Raw genomic sequence first — 18,048 nt, 5'->3', positions numbered from 1 at the left:
TGCATGCTATTTGATTCATGAAGTGCTGAAAATATAGTATCCACCCAGTTGAAGCTTCTTTCATTTAATGGAACTAAATGAAAAATTAACCCATATGATGAATGAAGACATGATACTGCACTCCCATGAATAGGTCTGCAATTGAGGACACACGGGACAGAAGTCACTACTTTATTTCGTTACATCTAGATTAAGGAGTTTGGATACAAGACATACTGCCACTGTGGTACACAAAGCTGGTAAGATTGAAAGCAACATATACATTCTCTACGTGACTGCAAAAGACAATGCGAGAAAAAAGTTACATGTTACACCAACCTTGGCTTGTTCTGAAAGGTGCTCTCCTTGATTAAAGGCTACCTCTCTAATTGCCCTGTTTGCAGTGTTTGACACATCTGACCATGTTAATCTTTTTTCTAGATAAAAATCCTCCGGGCTATGACTAAATATCAGTATGCTGGTTCAATTCATTCCTTACAGTACAGTCTAAAACAATTTTTTTCACCCCATTTAAATCAAAAACACTAAGCTAGCAACATGTGGTGAGCCACAGGGGTATTTAGTGTCAGCATTGCTTTTTAATATTGAAATGCCCTCCTTAGCGTAAATCTTGAAGGATATTGGTGTACAACCATACATGTATGCCATTGATACTATGAGGATTTTCAAACTTCAACAGCCATCACTATTTAAATCTACTACCAACGACAATCATTCCAAACTGACTAATTCCCTTACCATCATTCACCACAGAATGATACATTTGTTTTCTAAAACGTGACACCTCAAAAACGGAGATACTGATCACCAGAAACTATGTTCAGAAAATTTAACCTTTAATTTGGTTTGGAACAATAGGCCCTTCCCACAGACTTTAAGACTGAAAGGAATCTGATCATTTATGTCGGTGTCAAACTTACATTGGGGCGTCAGAGGACTACAGTACGCTACATTACAAGTACATTGTTCTGGTACCTAAATTTGGTGGGAAAAAAAAATCTCTTCCTACATTGACAGCAATCACAGTACACCCATTGTCCAGGCATTAGTTCCATCTCCCGTAGATTTTGGAAATGCTTGCTGTTTGGGTCTCCCTCCGAAACAACTGCAACACCTTCAACTATTCCACAATGCAGTGGCGTGCCTCATCACCAGGACTCCTCATCAGCAGTACATTATTCCAGTGCTTAGTTGCCCATTAAGAAAATAATTATCTTTTAAGTTGTGGCAATAGTACCCAAATGATCCACGGCACAGCCCAATGGTTTCTTCATTCAAAATGTACTATGTACCAGCCGATTCGACCCTTGCGTCCCAAAAACCTGAACAAAAAACTCTGGAGACTGTATTTTCAAAGGGTGCGACAAGAGCATGGAACAACATCCTGGCGACCTTCGGTCGTCTTCACATTCGCCTTTTTTCAGAAAATATTTAAAAACCGACCTTTTAAGCTGTACTGCTAGTTTCCATTCTTATGTTGAACACTATAAAGCTTTAGCAAATATGCGCTTCATAAATAATATAAAGCGGTGAATACTAAGGGTATAGTGCATACAAAATAGGGGTGGGGAAAAAAATCACACAACTTCTATTATTATTTTTAGGTCTTGCGTGAGCCAGCGCGCATGCGCTACTCTGCGAGGCATTTTGTAAAGGTTTTTAAATTCCAAACACACGCTTGTGCGTGTGCTTGGAATTCATCACTTGCTATTGGGCTTTGCGTGCTGCCTTGCTAAGACAGACAGCACGCAATTGGCCCAAGTTGGGTGCATGTCCCGCCTTCTCTGTTCTGTGGCCTAGGGTCCGGGGGAGCGAGCATGAGCACCATATGTTTCCAATTATCGCGCCGCGTCTCACGGTCGCATTAATTGGAAACAAATGGGCAATCGCGGCGCTTTCAGTTTCGCTGCGGCTGGCACAAGCGCGCTCGCACTACTTCCGGACTGGTTCCCATTGCTTTTTTTTTTAGCTTGTGCTTGTTTTATTGTGTCCAATATCCTAGAGTCTTTTCACTGCTTCAACTATTTCATTGACGTGTCAGGTTAAGTAGTTCACTGTGTTACACTGTTATCTGCTGCACTGTACATCCACACCCATATTGAAGAGTGCTGACTCTTTCCCCACCACCTTTCGAATGGCTTGTCTGCTCAGACCCTAAAAAGCCTTTTGGGGCAGACCGTGCTGCGGTCAGCTAGCGTGTCACTTACTGCCATCAAGTGGTGAGAGGGGGTATTGTTCTTCAGCTTGAATGAAGAATAAAAAAATGAAAGAGAAAAGAAAAATGATTCTGTGTGCATTCCTGTCCTGCACCAACAGGCACAGTTTAGCTAGATCACAGTCACAGATGCACTATTAAGCGTGACTCAATGCTAACAGAGACGGTCAAAGCTGAATAAAAGCAGCATTTTGCCTAAGGGATCATACAAATGCTTATCATATTTACCCGACCAGTCATATTTTCTCATTCCTAGACACAGCCCACCATTTTCAGGATCTGTAATATGACTGACTGTTTGGCAGACAATACTGATGCGTCCATGGCTGCGTTAAGACTGTGTCCTCATTCCTCAAAGGTACTCGTGGCACCGATCCGGGTAAAAGGCTGAGTCAGCACTGTGGGTTTTATTAACCCCTTTGCCGGCAGTTCACACACCCAGAACTGTCTCTGACGGACTGTTATCTCGTAGAGGTAAGTAACCGGCCCATGTCGCACATCTATGATGCGAATATGCGAACACTCACAGTGCTACAAAACAAATATTAGTCAGATATGATGATTTTCTCAAACTGGTATTGTTGACATTTCCTTGGCATTGCATCCGATGATTGCACGTTTTATTGTTACCAATACTGCAGTAACAATGATTATCAGCAATACTCAATCCTTCACTGGCTGCTTTCCCCCCACAAATTGGAACCATCATACCTGCGACTTGCGTAATTCCTTCCCTTACTGCCTTCCAAATTCGAACTAAAGCACCTAAAGCTTAACCGATACTCCCATTCTACCGCTCACTTCGGTCCTGGAATTTCACTCTTTCCGTTCCAGATACATGCCCACCCTGCCCCATCTTACCCATCACTAGCCTGGAACCTCATCATGGGTAGGCTGAACTTGCTACCATGTTTGTCGTGTAGCCAGCCAATAGGCAGGCCTCAGCTGTGAGTGGCATGACTTATGTAGAGGATCACACCTACTGTAGATCCCACCCTGCCGCCTGGCACCCTAAGCTCAATAGGTACCTGCTTGCCCCAACCCCTTTCAGGTTCAGGGTGGGAGGTGTAGTATCTAGTACCCTCAGATTGATCAACCTGTGCCTGATAATCTCAAAACCCATGCTCCGACAAAATTTGATGACTGCTGTGCACATTGAGTCACCCATTTTCTTTCCCCGACTATGTACGAGGTGCTGATCAGCCATACTGGGTATGTTAAAATCTTTCTTTAATCAGTTGTACATAATGTCTTGGTTTGGATAAAAACACTTTTTATTACAACTTTTCAACATAATGCACAGCAGCCACAATGCTCTACAACATAGCCAAAAGTTCTGGCTAAACACATAAGGTCCCAAAGGCGAGACCTATTGACTATGCCAATGCTTGTTATTATTGTTACTTGTTAAGCGCGACAAATCACCCTAAAAGGGTCTCTGGGCGCCGCTGCATATCTTCAGGTATGGGCTACAGATTAGGATATTATGAGTAGTGGACTAACAGCATGGCTAAAACATCTGTGTTGTAAAAGCTTTTTTAACCCCCTGGCTGCGGTCGCGATTCTGCGCGGCACATTCCAATCGCGGGTGCGGTCATGACGGCCGGAAGCCGTCACCAGCACATGAGCACTGTGTGCCATGATGGCTCCCGGCCGTCATCAGCATGGAAGGGGTTAAACTGTCTGTGGTCTGTATTAACACAAAGATGTATTAGGAGCTGGTTCCAATATTGAGGGGCTAGGTATGAGAATGATATGCCCATATTTCTGGTGACACAGATTCGGCGAGGATGTAACAGACATTTCCCACAGAACATAAGAAGACTCCTGGTGGGGGCATACCAATTGAGTTTTTTCTGTAAATACTGAGATCCATTCCCATAAAGGGGTTTGTGGACCAAACAAAAAGTTTAAACTGTGATCTCTTTTTTAGGGGTAACTAGTGAAGGCGTCTTAGGATGGGTTCTGAAGGCAATAGAAGTGGAAGATGACAAACTAAACGTGCAGGTAAATGTATTTTGGACCACCTGAAGTTTTGAAAACAAACCTTCGTTTATAGAAGCCATTAACCCCTTTGATGATCATGACGAGCTCAGCTCGTCATGAGGTATACCTCTCGTGTGCTCATGACTAGCTGAGCTCGTCATGACCGCGCCCGTTTTCATTATGGCCCAGCACATGAGAAGGATATCATCAGCAGAGATGGTGTTAACGCATTCCCATAGTCCAGGCAACTAATTATATGGGCCTGGACTAGGGATTTTCTTGACTGAGGTGGTAGCCAGTTAAGTACTTTTCTTAAAAAGATGCATAATACATAAACATGTACCCACCCTTAACTTTTGGTTAAGAGCTGTAACAAAAAGGTGGGAAAATATAGGGTGCCTGGGAATAAATGCATGGCCGAATGAGGCTTGCTTCTCCATTGCAATGGAAACAGGCATTTGCAATGCAATAGGTCTCGCATTTACTCGAGTTTGAGCTACTGACATTGCAAATGATAATGCCTTTTATTTTTGTTTTCGTTTTTAAACATAAATAAAAGGCATTGTCATTTACAAAACCAATAGCTTAAAGTTGCGTAAATGCGAGACCTATTGCATTGCAAATGCCTACCTCAGTAAAGGTCAGAGTGTGAACGATCCTGTGGGATAGATAGATCTTCTGTCTGAGATCGGAGCCAGATGTGTTCATCAGGCAGGACTGTTCCATCTGAACTCGAGCCCAAGAGAATTGGGAATGCACAGAGGTTAACGCTGCTCTTTGAGCCCTTATCTCATAAGATCTTTGCAACCTAAGAAGGCCTCTCTGCTATGGAAACCAGGATAGGTAAGATGAATTAGACTGCGTGTGAAGAGCAGAGTTTATCAGATCAGCATCTGTGTGACATGAGAGAGAGTTTCTGCTGTTGTATCTGTCCAGTAGAAGAATGCATACATGTGCTGTCAGATCTCTGTGAGCAGAGGGACAGCACTGCTGTCAAAAGGCCGAGGTCTCAACATCTATGTACACTGAGGGACAGCTCAGTTGTCCAACTTGTGAATGTGTAAGACCACTAAACATGTATTAAAAGAAACACAATGGCAACAAAAAATGACAAATATACTGAACCATGAAGCGGACACCTCTTCAGCCACACACACACAGAGCCACACACACTCACAGAGCCACACACAGACCCCCCCCACACACACACAGAGCCCCACACATAGACACACACACACCCTGGGATGCAAGTGGCACTTCCCGACACAGCGACAGCCGTCGGAAATGTTTTTGGGGGAACCGGCCTGGCAACTACGAGAAAAGAAAATCTGCAGAGAAAACCTTACAAATTAAAAGTCTATGTGTCGACTCCACTGAGGCGAAAACGGAATTCTTGCTCTGTCTTCCATAATCTCTACAGAGAAGCCTCCTGCATTTTTCGTTCACCATCTCCTCTGTTGTCTCTCCTCAGCCATCTCTGTGACCGTAAAAGCAAGTTCCTGCAAAACTTGCAATGGCTCTTCACCGTCCTCTTTCCATCCGCTGCTGCCACGGCTCTTTCATCAGTGTTCTCCGGGTTAGATTATTATGCCTTTGTTTCATAACCTTCTGCTCCTGAAGTCGCGATTGGGCCTCACATGACAGGCCGACCGAGGACAGGGTCTAACGAAAGCTGCTCCAGTTTAAAGCGCATACAAGTCAGGTGTCCAGAGGGCGCTTTCTAAAACCCAAAGGAATTTGTTCCTGAAGAGCTCACTTAAAAGATTATACACCTGCCCTGGCCGGCAGCAGAAAGGCCAGAAACAGGTGGCAAGATCTCCACCTTCAGCCGGCAGGAGTTGGAGAGAATATCTCCCATGTGGCGAGGTCTCTTGGCAGAGCTGTCCTGGGAGAGTCACCTGTGCCGATACAGACAGTCATCCTATGTAGTAATGCCCTGTGTGCCAGGCTTTAATAGACGCTCCGTAAATTTGTCAAGACCTAACATGCGCAGTAAAGGCACCTAAGGGCAACACTAAAAACTACGGATCCCAGAATGCAAAGTGCTGTGTGCCTGAAGTAATACAAACTTGATAGAAAACAAGGAGAATGGCGCCCAGAGGATATCCATAGGGACGAGCTGCCGCTCTATTCCAGGCACTGATCTTACCCCCTGAGGCCAGGTGGAACATTGGGCAGGCCAGGGGTCACAGCTGCGACCCCTGACGACCCCTAAATGACGTCCATGGTGTCTTAGTGGAAGGCAAACGTGGGACCTTGGAGTCCAGTGCAAAGCTGTGGGACACGGGCGGGGGGCAGGGGTCTCCAGGGGCTCTCGTCTCCGTCCGTCTATCCAGTGTCAGCAGCCCCTTAGATACGGCTTTTTCCCCATGTCCAGGGCTCTTGTTCAGTCTGTGGTATTGGGGACCGGCCCACAGGTGTCATAGCGCTGCATGACTGCAGAGAAAGCACAGAACAGATCGAAGCGCTGTAGCAACAACCAGCATTGACTGGAATAAAGTACCAGCAGAGGGAGGGGGGTGGGGGGTAGGGGGGGGGGGGGGGAAGCATAACACAGAGGAGCCGCACATTGAACAGCATAATATAGAAACAGAGAGGACAGAACAAAACATTATCACTGCCACCAAACATTTGCAAAGTGTAAAACAAGCACCAGAATGCAACGGGCAGGTCTGCTGAGACGTCAGAATGCATCACACATGGGATGGCAGCGGTCCACACCAACCTTTAACCCCTCGCAGACCCTTCTCCTCATCAGCCCCACAGCGCCCTACTCGCAGCCCACGCGGCGCATGTCACAGAGCCCATGCAGATGTGCCGTTGTCTTTCCCATAATTATCGTCAGTCACACAAGCGCTCCCTCATTCCGCTTTTCGACCAAGTAAACCCGTGAATAAACGCTGCCCCGGCGCCTTGAGGACGCGTGGGCGCGGCAGGACTCTGGGAAGGCTGGGCTCTGGGCGCGTTCACGGAGCTCACTCACCTCAGAAAGCCTAAGTGACAGACGGGACACACAACCATACCCGTCACCAGGAACCTCCCTGTCCCCACCCTAATCACACATAAATGACCGTAATTCGAGTCAGTCAGACGTATCTCCAGCCTCCCTCCTCCCCTTCAATAGTGCTAAACGGACTGCGCCTCCATAACCAGGGCCACTTGAATGATGACATGATTTTGGGGCTGCCACTGTTACCGCATAATTTGGGATTTGCCAAGTCATCCATCATCCACAGATTTTAACAAACAAAACATTGTTACTCAAGCGGATCACGTGGGTGCCTCCGCGGGCGCCGACGCTCTGCCCCAACACCCCGCTGCCCCGCTCCCCTTCAACCCCGGATCTCCGAGTAGGGGATCTCCGCCACTCCTTCCTCATCTCCACCGGCCCCCTCCTCCCCCGGGGGCGCCTCACCGCTACACGCATGAGTAAAACAAGGACTAAAAGTGAAACCGAAACCTAAAGGCTGATACAAAGTCACGTGAACTGTTCACAAGGCACGCGTCGTGATCCGATTCGTTCTGCCATGCTGTCTAGGGTAGAATCTCACACGCGCGACCAAATCCCATTGTACAATGCTGCGCGGGGCCATCTCTTGTTTCCACTCTTTGTCAGCTGAGCCGACGACTATAGTCTCGCGGCGAGAACGAGCTTTCGCCAGGGTGAGACCTAAAAAACTGTTTAGGCACACATACGGTCAAATATATGGGTACCTCTCATTGAATATGTCAATAGATTAAAATAGAATGGAACATAGACATTTTAAAAAAAATATTACATAAAACACAAAAGTAGTAGTTTCTTTGTTATGACCACCCATGCCACTTTAGAACTACACTGAAAAGATTAGCAGGGTGAGATTATAAAAACAAAAAAATTCTAATTGAAATATTATCTAACTCTAGTACTCGACTCAAGTGACAACTTATTTAATTATAGCAAAAGTATACTGTAGTGCACCCCAAAAAGGGAATTCCCTTCATCCCAAAGCAAACAAGCATTTACAATGCAACGGTCTCGCCTTTGCAACAGTTAGAGCTATTGGCATTTTAAATGACAACATTTTTATTTATGTGTTGGTTTTAAAAAACAGATAAATAAATGGCATTGTCATTTACAATGCCAATAGCTTAATCTCTCGCAAATGCCACACACAAAAAGAGCCACACACACACACACAGAGCCCCCCACACACACAAAGCCACACACACACAGAGCCACACACACTCACAGAGCCACACACAGACCCCCCCCCCACACACACACAGAGCCCCACACATAGACACACACACACCCTGGGACGCAAGTGGCACTTCCCGACACAGCGACAGCCGTCGGAAATGTTTTTGGGGGAACCGGCCTGGCAACTACGAGAAAAGAAAATCTGCAGAGAAAACCTTACAAATTAAAAGTCTATGTGTCGACTCCACTGAGGCGAAAACGGAATTCTTGCTCTGTCTTCCATAATCTCTACAGAGAAGCCTCCTGCATTTTTCGTTCACCATCTCCTCTGTTGTCTCTCCTCAGCCATCTCTGTGACCGAAAGCCCCTGCACCCCACAGCTCTCTAAGAAAACTCCTCTCCTCCTCTGCTACCTCTGGAATATAAGGTCCACGAATCCCTAACACAGCATAAGTGAGGATCCCTAAACAATGCTCCTTCTCTGCCGTATTAATGGGAAGAATCGTGCTCCTCCTCCCAGTCTCTATCAGAGAAAACCCTTAAAAAGCTTGCATCCTGCGCTCTCTTTCAGAAGCCATTGCATCTATTCGGCTCTCCAAAGTGCAGTCCTCTGAACACTCATCTTCCTTCCCTATAACATCAGGAAAGGTCCTGTATACGTCTTCTCCTCCACTAAACTCTGAGAGAAGCATAATGCATGTCCGCTGCCCTCTGAACACGTCCCCTCCTCAAAACTAGGAGGGAAGGTCCCTGAATCTCCCACCCTTTACCTGCTGTCCATAGGTTGATACCTCTCCTCCTCGACTACGAAAGAAGCACCGTGATGGTGTGATCCCCTCCAGTTTTGCTCCGTAGGCATAGAGCCGATCACGCTGCACTATGGTCCAGGGGCTGCCTCTCACAGTCACAGGCCTAGAGCAGAAGGAAGCTCTCAGCCGGCCCCTCCACCTCACGCTCAAAAATATAATAATCGGAGAAACAGACTCGGGGTGCAGTCTGAGGGTGAGACGTCTGCCATGTGCGGCGTGCCCACTGGTGCCTGCACATCGCTACATGTCATCCAGCTACTACCCCTTCACCCTGACTGACCCCCACAGAGCTGCGAAGGAATTTTGTTTAATGCATGCAGCCTGCTTTCCGAAAAAATCGACATTCTGTCTGTGGTCTGGTAACCCTGGATCTTTCAGTCAGAAGCTGGGAATGAGCTCAGTGCTAGAGCAATTTCCACCGGCTTGGAGGAGAGAAAACTCACTGCCAACTGTCTCTTTAAATGTACAGCACAAAGCAAACATATAAAGGCTTACTTGTTGCACTTGAACCATTTCTGCTCACCACTCCCTGGCAAGCTCAATGATCATTTACTTTAGGATGCACAGCGGAACCTGTAGAGCCCATAAAGACAGGGTCCCTTCAGCAAAGATGGAACACTTTTTGTATGACCCACATTTGGGGGTCCACACACACTACTCATTGGAAGGTGCAGGGTGCTCGTCCAGCTTCCAGGCAACAGTACAGTTATTCACAGCAGAGCAGCACATTCGTTTTCCATCCCATAACCGAGATCGTATCTATAAATTAACCAAGCAGGCCAGCGCACCTCTGGCTATATTTACTTTCTGCAATAGCCATGTCAAATGCCTCACATTTGCTTTTCTACTTCCATTTCAGATTTTTGCCCATCTCTCTCGCTCCTCCAATATCACCTATACCCTTTCTTTTCTCTTTCCCTCTATCAACTCTCTCCTCCTTTTATCTACCTCCTCCCCCCTCTCCCTACTCCCATTGTCTCCCTCCTTCCCTCTCTTCTACCGCCTCCTATTTTCTTCTTTCTTTTCATCCCTCTCCCTCCCCCTTTTACAAATGTATACATGTGTAGTCTGCAGTTAATGGCATGTGATGTCTTAATGAACAGCCTGTAATCTACAGCATGTTCAAAACAGGACAGTATAGTCTGCAATGTCACTGTCGTTGGAAATGTAATGCTAAAAGAATGAGAATAGATAATGGGCAACTGGCTGACGGCCGTGGTTAGAGCTGTGACCAGGTGTGTGTTTCTGTCTCCTCCTTTACGTTTGCGGTTTATTTCTCAAAACCGCCGGGGGTAATTTAAAGCAGGTTTCCGACAATAATAAGGTGTCGGCTATGTTGTATTGGAGATTACTGCGCAAACCTCAGCCTGTGACTGGACAATGCAAAATGGTGCTCGTCAGCCTGACTGCGCGTGAATCAGCTGAGAGTGTGGCACTTATCCAGCTGAGATGCCTCTGTGTGTAACTTGTTCATGTTGAGGCCTCACACATCCTTCCTGTTGGGCCAGGTCCCACGTCGACAGAACATTTCTGGTGCTTTGCAGGAGTTTTAAGATGTCCCTGGAGTTTTTTGTTGCTCAAATGGGTGTAATTTCTGATATTTATATGTGTCCCTCATCTTCATTGCTTGATTTCGCTCGTGAAAAAGTGTCATTCATAATCATTGAATTGTCATTCATAAATACACTGAAAATATTAAAATGTCACACATAGGAGTTTGAAACCTTGGCAGCTATGAATACTTGTGACAAACATTACAGGTAATTTGCGAAAAGAACAAATGCAGATCAACGATATTTAAGAAAACCACACTACAAGCCACTCTATCTGGAAATACGGAAAAGCAGCACGACGTTTTATGGGCATCATTATAGATATTGAGAACCGTTAATTTTTCCGCGTGCTGACAGGTATGTATGTGGACAGAATTGAAGGCTTAAACCAGCTACTCTGCCGCCTGAAAGGGCCAGACATCATCTTTTAAAGCACAATTTTCTCTGAAACATCGATATGTATTAAATCTACACACGAGGCGTGTTGATCATCCCCAGTTTCCACTTCCCCTGCCCTTGTACACCCAGGTTAAGGGACAACTTCAATTTCCACAACAAAACCCCCAGGAATCCATTCCCAAAACTACATATGAAGAAAGCAACATTACACGCTATTCGGCTAATGGTGCAGAAGTACTGAGCTGGTGGTAAATTCATACACTTTTCTAACAAAATGTCACTATCTGATTTACAATGTCATGGCATTACAGAGAAGTAGCACAGATTTCATACTGGACTCACGCTTAGAAGACGCGGGAAAATAACAGTTTTGCTATAACGGCAGGAGACGGGGCAGACAAAAATTCCGGAACCACAGCTCCCCTTATACAGTGTCCACTTGACTGCTACTTTACATGAATAGTAACTATAGATATTCTCATGTGCGTAGTCAGTAACTTTTCTTTAAACGGATGTTATTGGTCCAAAAAGTTATAGTACTTCCGGGTCACATAACAGCCAATTCCAAGACTGCACATATAGCAATCGTCATCTATCAGTGGGCGGGACTAATAATATGTAAGCTGAGCTGTGATTGGAGTGTTGGTAATACCAAACCCAATCCAAGTGCGCCATACTGACCTCCAAAGCGCTGATTGGCTGTGGAGTTCGCGCTTGCCTTTTGTCGAGTCCGGGATTTCTCACGCCTTTAGATACTGTTTGCCGGGTAGGGCTGGCTAGGCGACTAACACCGGCTGCTTCGTATGGATGGTAGGGGAGTTTGGACTTTGTCGCGGTCTGCATTCCGAAAGTGAAAGGAAAGCTTAGAAATACTGATGTTGCCACTGCCTACACTTGTTTCTATGCCTCCCCACAACTGATCAATGGAAGATGTGTAGAGACACGGAAATGCTGTCGGGCAATGTGTTTTATTTGTCTGTGTGTGTTTTTGTTTGCAGTTTCATATAGCGCAAACTCTACCTGAAGGTATTGGAGCGCTTTACATGAGCCCCCGTTCCATTACACTAGGACCCCCGTTCCAAAGTCGGCAGCTCTGGCCATTAGGCATCTGCCCCCCCCCCTTTCTGATAGTGGAATTTTGCACATTAAAATGTTGCTGTAAGCTTTTTTTTCCACTCCATTGTGTCCATTGAAAACACTCCAGTGACAGAAAATGGAGTACATCTTTTTATTATGTAAATTAGACGTTTGCAGCAGTGAAAGAAAACCAGTGGTCTGAAGCACTCCTTTTAACCAACTTTGAGAGATTTATTACAGAGCGCAGCATAACAAAATTCAATAATGATCGATGCAGGGCACAGCATTACAGCACAGGGTTGGATTGGGATAAAAAAAAACGGCCCGGGCACATCCCCAAAAAAAAATGGCCCATATTTGCGTATCCCCTTTCCGCAAAACACTGCTTCAGTGAAGTCTTATGAAAGGAAAGGGGGTGGGGGCATGTTTTATTAACTTCACTTAGATAATAAAAAAATGCACTGATTAGTTCACACTGCTGAGCCACACTTGAATGCAAGAGAGACCGCTTTTGCAAAGGCCACCTGCCCCGATCAATCAGCATGCATTAATGGGCTGGCCCAATGAGCGAAAGGGAGTGATACATCTGCCTCTAGAACGGCCACTCGGGCACAAAAAAAGCAGCCCACAGCTAGAACTCGGCTACCGGTCCTTTGGGCATTTTTATTAATTCGACACTCCATAATAACGACACCATTCCCCTCAGATTTGTGGATGCTTTTGAGGGCAGCCACGTGTCTCGAAGATTGGTTTCTCCTGGTGAGTGCACCAGTCCATCAACTAACAGGCGGTGGCTTGTGCTGTTTCCACTCACGACCCACGTCACGTTTAGCAACCAAACAAGCCACCCTCAAAAATTGAGATGCTCACCTCTAGGGCATCCAACCTCCTCCAGCAGCCACAGTAACGCAATACAAGGTGTTCGCTCCAGGGTGCGGCCCAAAACAGACGAGAGTACTTGACCAACTTCCTCCCAGATGGACCACAACACTGGACATTCCCAATCCCCATGGGAAAACATTGTCGCTGGCTGGAAGCACACACACGTCTGAGTTATAGAGAGCACAAACTCTGACCGTTTCAGGGTGAGATATGTTGCGTGTAAGTAATTAAACTGAACCATAACCAGCCACAATGAAATCGCCACTTCCCGAGGTGCTGTGCATGCCTCCCTCCATTCCTCATCGTCCAGCAATCTCACCCAGGCAGCCCATCTCCTCCGGGTCTTTTCAAGATCATCGGCGGCATGAATGACCAGCGAGCGGTAAATCACAGAGGATGCGCCCCTTGAAGATTCTTCTTCAAGCTGGTTCAAGACAAAGTTCCAGTCTTTGTCCCGACAGAAACAGCAAATGCATGCCAACCCCACATAGCTAAGGGGCAGTACTCCTCACAGCTCCACAGCTCTTCTCCAAGGAAAAGGTATCTCTTGAGTCCAGAGGTAATCTAAAGTTCTGGGGTTTAAGGTCTACTACTTATCCTATTTTGTCTTTGTTCAAGGGTCTCTGAGCCCAGTCCAAACCAGTTCTGTCCTCACTGGTGCAGTAGGACCACAGGGGGCAGAGACAACATTGTGCAAGGGAGACAGGCCCTATTCAGGTGCAAGGAAATGCTCTCCTACTTCTCTAATTGCAGCCAAGCCCAATTCAGCTCAGCTCTGAGTCATCCAGGAAGGGCCATGCACACCTCACCCCCCCAGCTGCAGTCTACAGTGAATGCACACTCCCTGCCACTCCAAAACACAAACAGTACCTCCCCATTCTATCCTATGGGATAGTTAGCGTTTCAATAGGGAAAAACGAAACTGGCAGTATTTCACTATCAGGACATGTCACACACACCAGTACATGTCCTACCTTTCACATACACTGCACCCTGCCAAGGGAGGGGTATCTTGGGCCTATCATAGGGGTGCCTTACATGAAAGAAAAGGAGAGGTTAGGGCCTGGCAAGTGGGTGCACTTGCCAGGTCGACATGGCAGTTTAAAACTGCACGCAGACACTGCAGTGACAGGTCTGAGATACCTTTTCAGGGTTACTCATGGGTGGCACAATCCGTGCTGCAGGCCTACTAGTAACATTTGATTTATGGGCCCTAGGAACACTCAGTGTACTTTACTATGGGCTTACCATTAAATCAAATACGCCAATCATGGACAACCAATCATGTTCACAATTTACACAGAGAGCATATGCACAGAGTAGCAGTGGTAAAGTGCCCTGAGTCCTAAAGCCAACTTTGATGTCTCAAAGGTCACTAAATTGAGTATCATTGACCTGGGAACTAGAAACCTCTTCTCAAAAGCTCTTAAAAACTGCTTAAGCACATTATGTAGCACTGTATAAAGATCATTGGAGATATCGTCTAATTGCCAGAGCTGCTGACTTTGGAACTGTAGCACTCGCAGGGCTGTTTACAAAGGTAAACTACACTTGTGAGTAGTTTACATGTGTAATATACCGTACACTTTTGAGTAACATTACTAGCTTGGGATATTCCCAAGATCTGAGTGTAAAGTTACTCAAGTGTTGAGTCACAAGTCTACACCCCCTCAAAAGGGGGGGAGGGGGTGTAGAGCAACATTTACGAGTGTAAGTTGCTACCAGAACCACTGGAATTATACAGCAGGGAAGGGCCAAATTATTTAGCAGTGGCTGAGTAAATTTTGTAGCTAGAAAAATCTAATTATACGACGTAATGTGGCACATTTTTAATAGTATGAATTCATTATTTTGTCATTTTTAGGTCGATATCAAGACCTCTTGTATATACTTTAGTGTATACTTCTCTTGTGGGCTAGAAGCCACCTCCTGTTTTTCATTTGTTTGTTTCAGTGTCCTTTAAAAATCCTTGCTTGCTAGTGGTCAGTTCTGCCCCTTTGTCCCTCCTATTTCTCTTTCGTTCCCACCACATTGCAGGGACCAAGTACTGTATCTTTACGCATTAGTTCATCTGTTTTTTGGGGGCTATTTTCTTCTTCATTTCTTGCCCCGGTTTTCCTATGTTCATCTCAGCGCCTTTTGCTGTTGCATTTAATTGCAGCATTTATCCCTTCCACCTATTCTCATGTTGTTGCATACCCCTCCCACTACCCCCTTGTGTCTGGTGCTCCCGTCCTGTCCGTCACCCCTCCCGCCACGTTACTTGTTTAATCTTACGATCCATTGGTGCTAACGTACAGCAGAGGCATGTCTCCTCGTCCTTCTTCTGTTTCTAGTTTCATTTCCTTCTGGCAACAGTTTACATCATCATTGGGGGGACTTCCTAAAAGTAATGGTCGGGGCTGTGGATGGCTACAATGCAGGATTTGAACAACGCTTGCAGTTGAGCCAGGACAGTGATTGCACCCACGGCAACAAGTGTCTCCATGGCAAGCGGACGAAGCCTGCTGCAGGTTGATTGCTAACTTCTCAGTACTGGCTTTCTGCCAGCTAACAGGATTGGATATCCGCCCTCCCACCACTTTGCTCGGAAAAAAGCATTAGCCTTTATTTTCTAGCGTTTTCAATCTGGAGCATGCTTTTGATTTCACTATTTTCCACAATTTTGGAAGGAGAGAATCCCAGCTCGTAATGCAAGTGCCGAGGATGCATTCATATTTTCTATTTTGAATAATATATAAGGCTTATTATTTACTGGGATAGAGCTCCACAGTGGCAGACCAGTGATATCGAAGCATGTTTTACAATGTATGAAGTCTCTCCATTCACTGGACTTGGTATGACAGTGGGTAAGTGGTGGGTAGGAAAGGTCATGTTTTGTAACATTACACATCATGTTGGCCATGTCGGGTTTCCTTTCAAGTGTCTAATTGCACCAGATACAATGTTATTTGGCTCATGGACAGTTTAATTAGGAAGTTCAGCTGTGCTCAACTCACAGGTGGTGGAAGGAAATGTTATTGTGTGTGCAGTCGAAGTAGAGAGACTGAACTAGGTCTCACTTGATTGTTTCCTTTAACATGGAAATCTGCCTTCCTCAGCAGCATTTTGCTTTCTTTCTCACAGTTAAAATTTCCCAAAATCCCCTATACAGAACAGGTACTCACACACCCACCCATTCCGGTACACGCACACCCTCCAACTCACCCATACAGCCACTGACACAGCCCCAAAACCATTCACACATCCACAGAACCAGTTAAATGCCCATTCACACATCCATACAACCTCACACACAGAAAGTCTCCTATACGACTAGACTCATATACACACACTATAACAGCTACTCACCTATAACACCACTCACACACCCACTCCCTCACCCATACAGCTACACACATAACCACTAACACTCTTATAGCAACTGAGTTACTCACACAAATACAAATAGTCACACTGCCTCTCAGATTAGATGGGTTAGAAAAAGTATGACTTATTATTAGTACAGAAAGAATAGTAATTTAACTGATGCTGTAGCTTAGTTTCAATCCAAGTCTCGGTAACTTTTATTAAACAGTCACAGTATGTCATCAGTGATGTCACAGACCATGTCATGCGTGGTGTAATGTGTGAGGTCATACGCAGTGCATTGCAGGAGTGTAAGTTATAGTTAGCTCAGGTAACAATAACTCCTGAATTTCTATGGTTTTGTACAAGTGAAATCTAAGCCTAACTAGAACATCCCGTAAACCTTTTTTTTTTCTTTTCAGAGAGAAAAATCACACTTGTGTATATTGCCTAGTGGCGGTTGCCACTCGGTAGTTTTAGTTAGGATTGCTTTTCCATAGGAAAAGCATTCATTTTGCTAATAACTTGAGCACCGTTTGTCAAATCTCCACGAAACATTCCAAAAAGGTGCTACTTTTGTACCAGTTTGAGCATAGAAAGTTTTGGGGTGGTCCGTTGCGGGGGCTAAGGAAAAAATGAGGATCACAAAACGCAAAATTCCCATGTATTTTTCATAGACTTCTTCAAGACGGGCTAGCGCAAAAACTGCTAAATTGAATTACACCAAATTTGTCAGGAAGCTAGACCTTGGTGCAGATACTGTGATTTGGTGTAAATCTGTTCAATAAGTTGTGAAATTTAAGGTTAGAAAAGAATTCTATATCTGGACAGTTGGGTCCGCAAGAGTGTTAAGCTTGACATCTTTTGGCATGTTTCCCGTGTCTTTTTGCTTTTTGACCTCCTGGTTTTGACTCTGTTTTTGCTAGTTTAGTGTCTCTGCGCACTTTCTCACTGCTTTTCAGTGTTGAAGTGCTAGTGCTGCTGTTGTAAATTGTGTTATGTATTGGTGTTTCCATGATTGGCCTATTGGATTTACTGGTAAGTCCCTAGTAAAGTGCACTGAGAGTCACAGAGCCTGTAAATCCAATACTACTAGTGGGCTTGCAGCACGGGTTGTGCCACCCACAGAAGTAGCCGGTAAAAAGGTGACTCAGACCAGCCACCGCAGAGTCTGCGCACAGTTTGTACCTGCCATGTCGACCTGGGAAGTTCACCCACTTGTCAGGCCCTAACCTTCCCTTTTCTACATGTTAGTCACCTCTAAGGTAGGCCCAAAGTAAACCTGTGGGCAGGGTGCAGTGTATGTGAAAGGTAGGATATGCCCTGATGTGTGTGGCATGTCCTGATAGTGAATTACTGCCAATTTTGTTTTGCACTATTGCAAGGCTACATGTTCCCATTGGACAGAGTGGGGGGGTGGAGTTTGTTTATAACATCTTATAAACATAACTGTTAAAATGTAGTATGCCTGAACTCAGAATCTAAAGATGCATCTTGTAGTAAAGGTAATTTTTACATTATGTGTTTAAAAATACCACTTTTAGAAAGTAGGTATTTTCTTGCTCAGCCATCCAGTATGCCTCTGCTGGGTTTGTG

General features: G+C 45.4%; 1 protein-coding gene across 1 annotated transcript in view; it reads right to left on the bottom strand.

Moving 5' to 3' along the window:
- Positions 1–11,696, bottom strand: part of CDKAL1 (CDKAL1 threonylcarbamoyladenosine tRNA methylthiotransferase) — a 2,392,744-nt gene extending 2,381,048 nt beyond the window's left edge. Inside the window, exon 1 of the mRNA XM_086965147.1 lies at positions 11,488–11,696. The gene's annotated coding sequence lies outside the window, so the exon portion shown is untranslated. The remainder of the gene's footprint in view (positions 1–11,487) is intronic.
- Between the last annotated feature and the right edge of the window lie 6,352 nt (positions 11,697–18,048).

The sequence above is a fragment of the Lissotriton vulgaris genome, chromosome 4_1, assembly GCF_964263255.1.
Source record: "Lissotriton vulgaris chromosome 4_1, aLisVul1.2, whole genome shotgun sequence".
Taxonomy (NCBI): Eukaryota; Metazoa; Chordata; class Amphibia; order Caudata; family Salamandridae; genus Lissotriton; species Lissotriton vulgaris.
This window is presented reverse-complemented; position numbering and strand designations above follow the sequence as displayed.